Source organism: Anser anser (assembly GCF_964211835.1).
Source record: "Anser anser genome assembly, chromosome: 5".
NCBI classification, from domain to species: Eukaryota; Metazoa; Chordata; class Aves; order Anseriformes; family Anatidae; genus Anser; species Anser anser.
Genome location: NC_139725.1, coordinates 35,750,081 through 35,760,595, shown reverse-complemented (window position 1 = coordinate 35,760,595; position 10,515 = coordinate 35,750,081). Strand labels below are relative to the sequence as shown.

At 54.1% G+C, this 10,515-nt stretch overlaps 1 protein-coding gene across 1 annotated transcript in view; it reads left to right on the top strand.

Moving 5' to 3' along the window:
• The first annotated feature begins 416 nt into the window (after positions 1 to 416).
• BAHD1 (bromo adjacent homology domain containing 1) overlaps positions 417 to 10,515 on the top strand; it is a 62,219-nt gene continuing 52,120 nt past the window's right edge. Inside the window, exon 1 of the mRNA XM_083836715.1 lies at positions 417 to 663. The gene's annotated coding sequence lies outside the window, so the exon portion shown is untranslated. The remainder of the gene's footprint in view (positions 664 to 10,515) is intronic.

Genomic DNA, 10,515 nt, shown 5'->3' with positions numbered 1-10,515 from the left:
AATAAAGGCGGGAGGGGGGGGCTGACAGCCGGCGGGGAGGGGTCGGCACTGGTGTGGGGGGGTGAGGGCGGCTGGGGGGGAGCGGGATTTGCATCGGGAGCCTGAAGGGAATGGGGGGGGGGGGGAGAGATGGGGGGGGGAGAAGGGGGGGTAAGGGGGGGGGCGTGAGGGGGGGGCGGGTGTTGGGAGGGGGGAGCGGGGGGGGCTGAGGGGGCGGGTCCAAGCGCTCCCATTGGCCACCTCCGGCGGTCAGGGGCGGCCGCCATTGGGCGGCGCGGCGGAGCGAGCGGGCGGCGATTGGCGGCGGACGAGGAAGCAGGAAGGAGGCCGGAGGGGCGAGCGGCTTGCGGGGAGCCAGCGGCGGCGGCGGCGGCGCCTCCCCCCCCCCCCCCCCCCCGCCCTTCCTCCTCCTCCTTCTCCTCCTCCTCCTCCTCCCCCCGCCCCCCCCCGCCCCGCTCCCGGCCTCTGCGCGCCGCCCGCCCGGGCCGCGCCGGATCGCGACGCCCTGCGGCGAGGGCGGGCGGGCGGCGGCGGCGGCGGGGGAAGCCTCATCCCCGTGCCCGTCCCCATCCCGGTGCCGGTCCCGCCGCTGACGCAGCACCGCCGAGCCCCGGCCTCGGGCTCCCGCCGCCGCCGGATCCAGCCCCGCGGGAGCGCGCCCCGGTGAGTCCCGGCGGGAACGCGCACCCCCCCCCCCCCCCCGCCCCCTTCGTGTCCCCTCCCGGTAGCAGGTGCCGGGGCCGCCCGGGCATACCGGGAACTTTCCTTCAGCGGGGGGGCCGGGGTGTGGGGGGAGAGGGGCCGGGCCCTAACCCCCCCCCCCCCCGCCGCCCCGGTCCCGGTTACCTCCCCCCCGGGTCCCGGTCCCGGGTCCCGGTCCCGGTCTGCACAAAGCCGGGGGGCGATCCCCCAGGAAAACCGGCCCCCGTGGGGCTGCTCCGGCCCCATTCCGGGCAGCAGCCCGGGCACACGAGTTGGCCCCGGGTGATGGTGCTTGGCCCCGGTCCCGCTCCCGGCGCCCCCAAACCCGCCGACTCGGGGCACTTTCTCCCCGCTGGCCCCACGCGTGGGGCGCAGGTGGCTCCGAGCCTGCCCGGGGCACGGTGCGGGACTTCTGGGCTCCCATCTCCCCCCCTTTTTTTTTCTTTTTTTCTTTTTTTTTTATCCCTTCCCCTCCCGGCCCTCCTCTCCCCTCAGTGGCCCCGGTGGCCGCGGGTCGGTTTCCTCTTCTCCTTTTGTGTAGCGGTGGCTCCTAATGGAGGCGGCTTCTTCGCTGGCTCCCTCTTTTCCAGCTGCTTCCACGAGACGCAGGAGCCAGCGCATGTGACCGGCAGGACCGCGGCAGGCCGGCGGCGACAGCTCGACACGGGGATGCCGGGAAGGCACGGGGACCCCGTGTCTTCCACCAGAGCATCCTCGAGAACTCAAAGGGGTGGGGGGAAAAAACCCGTCAAAACCCGACCTTCGGGGTCTGCTCTCGTTGCCTTCCCTTCCCTTCCTTCCCTCCCGTTCTCTTTCTCTTCCCCCCAGCGCTCGGCTGAAGGCGGTTCTGGTTCGGCGGTGTTCCAAGGGACGCGGCCGCCCCTCGGCTCAAGCCCTAATTGTCGGGAGCGAGAGGCCAGGCCCTTGCTTAATTGATCCGCTGGCCGCAATTAGGAAGCGCTCGGTGCGGTCGCGGGCGCTGGGCTCGCAGGTCCCGCTTCTGGGGTCTCGGTTTTTCGGGCAAAGTTTCCCCACCCGTATGGCGGTGACGCCGGCCGCATGATGGACCGGTGCTCCTGAAATCTTAATGGGATTTAAATATCAGCACGCCGCCGAGCGCTTTAACAGGAACGTCCTGCTAACATATTCATCCCGAGCCATCCTTCACGTTTGTCATGTCCTGGCTACCTGAGTCGTTCCCCGGCTTCAGCTGTGACTGTCTTAAATATTTCCTTGTGGTCAAAACGCGTGCGCTGCTCTGATTTAGCTGGACTTTTTTATGATTTAAGCACTGATTTCTACTTGTTTGCCTAATGAATTCAGCGCAGCTTTCTCAACGTAGCAGCAGCGTAGGTTTCTAGCTGCTCCTCTTGAGCAGAAATGCTACCGCAGTGAGACGTAGCTTTGCTTAGAGGTGTAAAATCAGTTGGAAAACCCCAAACCTGCGGATGAAAACAACTTTGTGGGAGGGGAAAATCCTTCCTGGATGCTCTGTTTGGTGCGGGCTGATGGTGACAGTTGCGCAGAGCGATGTAATGCTGCTGAGAAGCGTGGCACTTGGGGGGCAAAACCAGTCGCAACCTCACTTCTGTAGCCGAAATGTTGTTGTTTTGGGAGCTGCTGAGTTCTTTTTAACCGGATTGATTAGTTCGGGGCTGGCGCACTGTCTTTCTTACCGTCATCTGCATCACCTTTTTGTCTCCAGTCTGACAGCCTTATTATTTCTTTTTTTGTTTGTTTGGGTTTTTTTTGTTTGTTTGTTTTGTTTTGTTTTCCCCTCTCTGGGCAGAAGATTTAAATGAATATTGTTTGCTTTGGTGATGTTAATTGGTATTGTGTGATCGAGGCGCTCTATGGACTGGGGGACACGTGCTGGAACAGCCTGCGGATATCCTGTTGAGCTAGTGCTTGGCCATTATTTTGGGGAAATAAACCCTTCAGCAAACGCAGATCTCATACTGTCACAGCACCGTAACTAAGCCTTGAAAAGTAAATCTGCCCATCCAGAGCAAACGGCAGAAAAATAATTAGGAATGGTAGGTAAATGCCCGCTCACAGTTTGGCATTAAGCTCAGACCCCTGGGAAATGAAGGGTTGTATCTGGTGCTGCGAAAACACGAAGGTATGCCCAAATTTTGGGTCCCAGCAGCAGCGGTGGGTGGATTTTTGTGCCCCACCTGACACTCGGTTAACCATGGCATCGCACCCCGCGGAAGCAACAAAACCCCTGCTTTCTGCCCGAGCAGCCGAGCTAATTAAGTTACAACCATCATATCGTTAATAATACATGAAACAGCAGTTTGGATAACTGGGAAAGACAAAAACTGGAAAATAAACACCCCAAAGAAGCCGTAAAATTAAAAAGAGCTTCAAGCACAAGCTGTGCGTTTTGTGCCATGGGCTGGCACCAGCCAGGACGGCTGTGTGCGCGATGGGAAGGGATGGGTGATGCTTTCCAGGGGCTTTCCTCCCCATCCAGAGGCTTTTCTGATGGTCTGGCATGTTGGTTTGTGTTTTTTTGTTATGTTTTGTTTTGCTTCCCAATGTATTTGCGTCCGTCTGAAGGCAGCTTATTGGCGAGCCGTGAGGAAATCGGTTGGTTTTAGCCACTGCAGATTTGTGTCAGTCTTTGGTGTATTTCCTCTAAGTGTGACAGCTATGGAGCGTGGGTAACTTCTGGATGCAAAGCGCTTTTAAGGGGAGAAGAGGAAAAAAAGGGAGAAGCTCTAGGTGGTGCTCACAAGGAGCTGTGCCCCTCGCTTTCTGATTAATCCTGGGAGCCTTTGGGGCAGAGGGCATTTCTTTGGAAATGTTCGTAGCCATCCTGCGCAGCAGTCTCCGTTCTCATTTGCACCAAGGGCATGCCTTTAAGGACAAAAATATAATAAATAAATAACCTTCGTGGCCAGGCGCTGTCTTAAGTGAAGGAATTATCTGTAACCAGACCATTCTGATTTAACCCTCTCAAGTTTTTGCACTCGCAACCCCTATATCAGCAACTGATGTTCTTGAAATAGGGAAAACACACTTAAATCTAGCACAGGGCTTCTTTCTGAAGACAAAAAGAAACGTGATTGTTTGGTACAGTGCAACAGGCCTTTACCCACTTACTGTCCGAACCTGATGTCCTGGCATGCAGCTTTATTATTAAAAGTAAAGTAAGAACTCAGCAATATTTCACGTGACAGTAGAAAATAAAAATTCTTCCGTTGGAAGAATGGGTTGAAGGAAATCTTGTCTTGATGCAAAATGAAGCGAGGGAGTGGTGTTATCATTAAAGTTGAACTGTAGGGTATCATTAAGAAGAACAGATGTAAATCTGGCTTAAGACGAACCCCATTGCACCTGTTCTCTCACCCTGTCGATATTTGTGGAATTGGAATCTAATTAATCTGTTAAATGGTATTTCTTCTCTTGCAATGGAGGCAAAACCCTGTACAAAACAGGAGAATATGAGAGCACGGAGAAGCTGGCAGGACGTGCAAGGTGTGCTCAGCTGAGAGAAGCAAGCAGCCTGAACCTCTTTTTTTTTTAAATGTATTTATTTTGAAATCTCTGAGCTATCGATGTCGCGTTAATACAAGTCCTAGAGAACATTTCAGGTTAATTTGTGGTAGGAGTCGCTCGGCTGAGGGCATCCACAGCCAGGCTCTGGCTAAGTGGGAGTAGCCGAAATGAGGATACCTTGTCTGGCAGAGCAGTTCCCTTTCCCATGTTCATCTAATCATCGATAGACACGGAATTTCACGAGTATTTCTGCAGGGGGTGTGTGGTTTATTACAAATTAAAACTAAGAGGTGGGATGCTTCTGAGTTTTGCCTGGGTGCGCTCAAGCGATGAGCAGGCTCGCCACGAGGCAGGCGTTAGGCGGCGGTGGGGACTGCGGTGCCCTTCCTCGGCTGGTTAAAAACGGGGGAAAATGCCTCGTGCCAGGCGCTGCGAGGCTGGTGGCACCGAGCGAGCCTTCGGGCTGCCTCTGAGTGCGCTGTTAGCCGTGGAGTACAGCAAATAAACACCTATTGGGACGGGAGAGGGATGTGCATCGGCTCGCGCGAGCTCACCGAGGGCGCAGCGCGTTCGTGGTTTTGCTTTTAAAAGCTTTTCACGCGGGGAGTGCTTTTATCACCTTTTAAACGTTCTGACTTCTAGCGTCATCTTCGTCAAAGACGGTTGCTTTAATTATTGCTGAGGGTCGCGTCCGGCCGCTCATCCCTTCGTTCTCTGCACGGCACCGTGACCGAGCTCCTTGGTGGGGCACTGTGGGGGTGTTTGGGATGCGCAGGCGTTGGATCCCCCTCCATCCCCTACAAAAGACACCGCGGGTCCCCCTCCATCCCCTACCGCAGCTCCGTCGTGCAGCTGACGCCGTCCCGCGTGCGGCGGACGGATGCACGCCGCGAGCAGGTGGGCTGCGGCGCGGCGGCGCCGGGCTGCTTTCGGCATGGAAGAGCGTGGGATTGATGCCAAGCGCCTCGCGTTCCGCGGCGAGATGTTTCGGTTCAGAGCTGCAGGTTGCCGTGTTTCTCGTGTCCCAATTTTCTGGAACAAAGGTGTGACTAAACAAGGAAATTATGATTTTCCCCCCGGCTTTGTAAGCCGCATCGCAGGAATGCTTTCTGGCACCCATTGTTCTTCGAGCAGTTTTTTTTTTTTTTTTGAAGGGCTTTCTTACGCTCGGCTTTGAAAGTGTGCAGCCTGCCTGGCTCGGCAGGCTTGATTCGTATAAAAGATCTCGGCTCTGAGCGTCTGCCTGCGTATCAACACCTCAAATTATTCACGATGCTCTCAGAACCGAAAACGAGGTCCTTCCCTTCGGTTGCCTCGACCCAAACCGCTTGGCCGGCGGCTGCTTTTTGGCGCCCGAATTCCCGTCCTGGAAATAAAAGCACAGCGCCGGAGCAGCCCCGAGAGCCAGGGGCAGCGCTGGAGCCGCGCACCGCGCACGGCCTTCTATTGTTCCCGGCTGTGGCCTGCGCAGAGCGCTGAAAATAGCACGCTCTCGCCCGCCGTCGTGCCGTGCCGTCTTTGTGTCTCCCGGCGCCCGCCGGGTACCTGGAAGGGGCCGAAAGCGGCGGCGGGAGGCGAGGCCGGAGCTGACTTTTTTTTTTGCAGGGCAGCACCGTGGCGGGGAGCGCGGCCGAGCAGCCGCAGCATCGCCGATGCCGCCCGAGCCGGCAAGCGCCCGCTCGCACCGAGCCCTCCGCCGGGGAAGTTGTGCCAAGTAAAGGAGCATTGGGAGCGGACCCTAAAATGGAGGGGGGCTCGGCGCCTCGCGGGAGACACGGCGTTGATGTGAGCACGCCGAAGGCACGGGCGGATGGAGCGCGTTCTTGGGAAGAGCGTGAAAAGGAGAAGGGTCCGTGGGGGGCGGAGAGGAGGGGGGCACTGACATCTCCCTCTGCGGAGGGAGGCTGGAGAGGCACCGGGGGGGTTCGGGCAGGGGGAAGTAACCAGCGAGGATCGCATCGAGAAGCAGGGGAGGTTTGGAAGCGCAGGCTTGTGAAGGAAACTAGTGGGCAGCGCAAGTTTTTTTTTGTTGTTGTTGTTTATTTAAAAAGAAACGCACAAGAAGCACGTTTGGTTTTGTTTCTTTGTTTGTCTAGCTCAGAGGCAGTGCAGGAAAACAGGGCTGGAGGTGGCTCGGAGTAAGGAGACGGAGCAGATCTCTCCAGAGCGGGGAAGATTGTAGCTGCCAAATCCTTTTCCTCTGCTATCATGTGCAGACCGAGAAGAAAAGGTTTCTTTTTCTTAAAATAACTGGCTAAACGCCAGGTGGCAGGACAGGTACAAGAATCCTGACGTCTTGGACAGGCAAATCCCGAACTGGGATTTCTTTAGACTTGAGCAAATTGCTGGAGCAGTGGAAGCGAACCTGGCTTTTGGGGGGATTTGTGCCCTAAACCCTCACTTAGTAACCCCAATTCTCCCACGCATCCTTAATTATTTAATGATGGCACATTTGTTATCCCAGCACTTACTGGTGGAGGCAGAATATGCAACGATGATATCTGCCCCCCTTCTCCCTCCCGAGAGCCCTATCGTCATCTCTCCCATTCTTAGATGCTAGAATTAATGAAAGATATTTAGGAATATAATTATTTGGGATTTCTACCATCTTTCTTGCTTTCTGGTTGCAAAGAGGTGAACCCTTTTGGACTCTGGAGAGGACAGCCAGCACGATTGGGAAAGCACTGTTTAGCCAGCCTTAAAATAATAACAGTAATACAAATCACTTCCATTTGTTCCAATATCCATTCTTTTCATATAGTGGAAGAAGAGCCAGAGGATGATTTCCTCTTCAGAATACATTACCAGCTTCTCTGAAATCGCTGTTCTGAGGCCCCCAGGGCTATCAAGGTGTGATTTAAAACGCCCTGCTCCTCTTGATGCTGGGGAATAAGGAGGATGCAGCTTCGCTAAGGAACTGTGGGTCAGCATCTGCGTATTAGATATGCTCCCTGGCAGTCATTAGGGATAATTTCAGCCTGGCACCGGAGTTTTTGGTGCGAGCAGCGTAAATACAGTGCGGAGTGCCTTGCTACCTGCGAAGGACTCTTGTCTGTGCTCAGCCTATGTGCGATTCGCATCGCTCGTCCTGCCTGAAACCGTTAATGAGCTTAACAACTCTTCTGTTTTCTCGGTGCTTAACAAAAATTAAATCCTTCCCTACAAACAAAAATGTTGCGGAGTTCTCAGCCCGGTGCTTTCATGCAAGGACAATGGGGAATCTCGCTGGCTTTGCCTGAGATTCCACCTCGAAGCTCATTACGGAATAATTAGCTGGTTCTTGACTTTGCCGCCGAGTTTTGGGGTTTGGGGGACTTGGGGAAGGTGTTTCCTGCACCGATAACACGACTTACCCCGAGACCCGACCTTGAATTTCAGGCACTGGGCTGTTCGAAACTCCATCTGCCCACTAAGTGAATGTCAATCCAATTTAGGCTTGCATATGTTTCCAAGGAAACCATTGGAGGCAACGGTGAGAAATGGACCACGGAGGGGCAGGAAAGCGAGCGCACCAGCAGCATTTCCACTTTCCAGTACTCAAACACGATTAAAACCTGGTTAGCTGTAATAACCCTGTACAGAGCGGTGGTTGGACTACTAAAATAAAAAGGAAAGTGGCTTAAGGTGCTGCCCCCGAGGTCTTTCCTGTAGATTAGGGCTTTACAGAGTGCAGTCTCATTTTCCTTCCCCTCTAGCTGGCTGGAAAACTCATGCAGCTGTATAAAACCCTGTCCATCCCCTCGCTTGAACAGAGCGAGCTGTGAATGCTTTCTCTCCCTCCTGCCCAAAGGAGTCTCTATGAAAAAAAAATTTTTAAAAAGTTGAAAGTGTTGAGGCAAATCAAAGCTCAGTGTCCTGAGCGTGCTCAAACAGCGTCGAGGCGTCTCAGTGCTACACAAGAAGCATTTTTGGGCTGGTTTGGATATTCCTTGCCTGAGGAGCAAGGAAAAAAAGGGCGAATATTTGGCTATTGGTTTCTGATCACTCCAGCAGGCTGAAGGTGCTGTGGTGGCCTCGGGGCTCATCCTTTTTACCCAAGGCGAAAGGAAACCTGTAAGGTTAGCCTGAGCAGAGAGCTGTGTGGGTTCCTTGGGCATCTTTTACATCCACGGGGCTCTAAAAAACATCCCCGTGCCTTGCTAGCACTCCCCCAGGGTAGGAAGCACCGGAGTGGTCTGGAGATTCAAAGACAGGATTTGCACTTGGTTTCAGCTCAGAAGAAATGAGCGTGGGTTTATTTTTTTCCTCCCCATTAGGAGGAATTTTCCTTTAATTGAGAGCTTAAATTCTGTAGCAGGCAGAATTGTGAGCCTGCCTTGCTTTCCAAAGAGAGGTGTATTTCTGCCTGCTAATACAGCCATTAAATAAAATGTTTATCTTGGTTATTGAAATGAGGAGCAAGGTTCTCACTTCGGAGATCTAAAACGGGATATTATCTGTCATTTTACTTTAAAGAATGCTGCTGGTTTGCTCAGGTTTAAAATATTTTACTGTGACAAATAGCTGAAATCCTGGTATCTGGGGATATCCTGCGTGGGTATATTGGATCCTTGTGTATCGCAACTGCAGTCGGGGGCTGAAACTCCTCAGCTCAAAGCTCTTTGCAGCTGTCGTCCAGCATCAGATCCTCTTTGGATCAAATCTCTGGATATTTGGGCTGCCAGCAGCAAAACTGGCTCCAGGGCAGTCGGCTCGGGTGCTGGGACGACGCGGTGGTGCACAGGGGGGGGCTTTGCAGCACGTGCTTTTCTTTTTTTTTTTTTTTTCCCCTTATCAGCTGTTTTCCTGTCCACGTCTGCACGCAGCTGGGGTAAGCAATGCTCGCTGCAGCTCTCTGCCCTCTTCCAGCAGCTCCTGGAAACTTCCTGCCGGTTGACCGGCAGCGGTGAGCGTCTCCCGCTTTGGCTCGGCGTCAGCTGGCAGCTCCTGCAGCTGCAGGCATCCCTCGCGGGTCAGGTCTGCGATGGTCCAGCGTCGGATTTTGTCTGCCAGTAGTGGAGCCTGTAGCTCCAAGCTGCTCGTCTCTTCCACCCTCTTGTGTGGGTGGCTTGGGTGTAGAAGGGCATTTGGCTTTTCCCCATCCCTCTGCCCCGTGTGCTGAGCATCTCGGTGTGTGTTCATTCTCGTAGCTCAGTCGATATTCTCAAATCCCACAGCTGATGATCCAGGGGTAATACTCGTTATTTTAGCTTCTCCCCTTGCTCAGAGTTCCTCAGAAGTTTTGTTCTTCCCTTCGCCATATCATCCTTGAAATCAGAAGTGGAGAAAGTTCAGGGCGACTTTGAAGTATCGGGGTGCTCATTTGAGAAGAGCAGCTTGTGTAGCGCTTGTGGGGTTTTTGTCCCTACCTAACACACTTAGATGTTTTGAAGCCAGAGCCTGACTTCAGGGGGCCTTCCTGAAAATCCAGTCGGAGGCACCTGGGATGTTTCCATACAGCTAGGCTGAACTGCTTAAAAGCTCTGTGCTTCCAAAGAGGACCTCTCAGTTACGTTCCTTCGCCACTCATCTGAGGGTGGTTTGCATTGCCGAACGTGTGCGCTCTTAAAACAAGACAGTGAAAATCACAGCCGAGCTTTTGGGCACCTGTCCTGACTGCACGGCCCCTGCTGCTGCGTACCCGTGGCAGCATCAGGTGCAGAAAAGGACCTTGGGGTGGTCGTAGCCCTGCTGCGCGGCAGGGGATGAGTTGTACCGAAAGGTTGCTGACGGATATTCTTTTAACCTTCTCTTCAGCCTGAACTTCTTCAGGCAGTCTGATGCTTTTTCTAGCCCAGCAGGAAGGAAAGATGTAGGAAAAATCTTCTTAAATCTCCCTTGGCACAGTATAAGTCCTTTCCGTATCCCCTGGAGAATGCCATGCTGCCGTTCTGTGTGTTACAGGCTTTTTTTTTCTCCACCCTTTTAATTGCATGACTTCAGCCCTTACACCCTCCCCTTGCCAGTCGCTTTGCGTCCCTCGGTGCTGCCTCGCTTATCCCGTGTTGGACGCGGCGCAGAGCCGTGAGCCGGAGCCTGCTCCCATCCCGCATTCCTGGGCACGTACCCCAGGACGATGTTTGCTTTTCTTTCACAACAGCACGATGTTGTTGACTCACTCAGCTTGTGCTCCTCAATAAACCTCAGCTGCTAAGTGCCACCTTGCTGGCCGCTTTCATCATGATTTCGCTCCTGCCTGTCTGGGCTGTAAGTTGTGGATTTGTCCCTATTGATGGGCATTTAAAAATATTTTTAAATGTTTTTCTGGCCCATCAAGATAATACTGTGGACCCGTTGCTTGTCTAAGACTTGCTTGCTCCCTCTCCA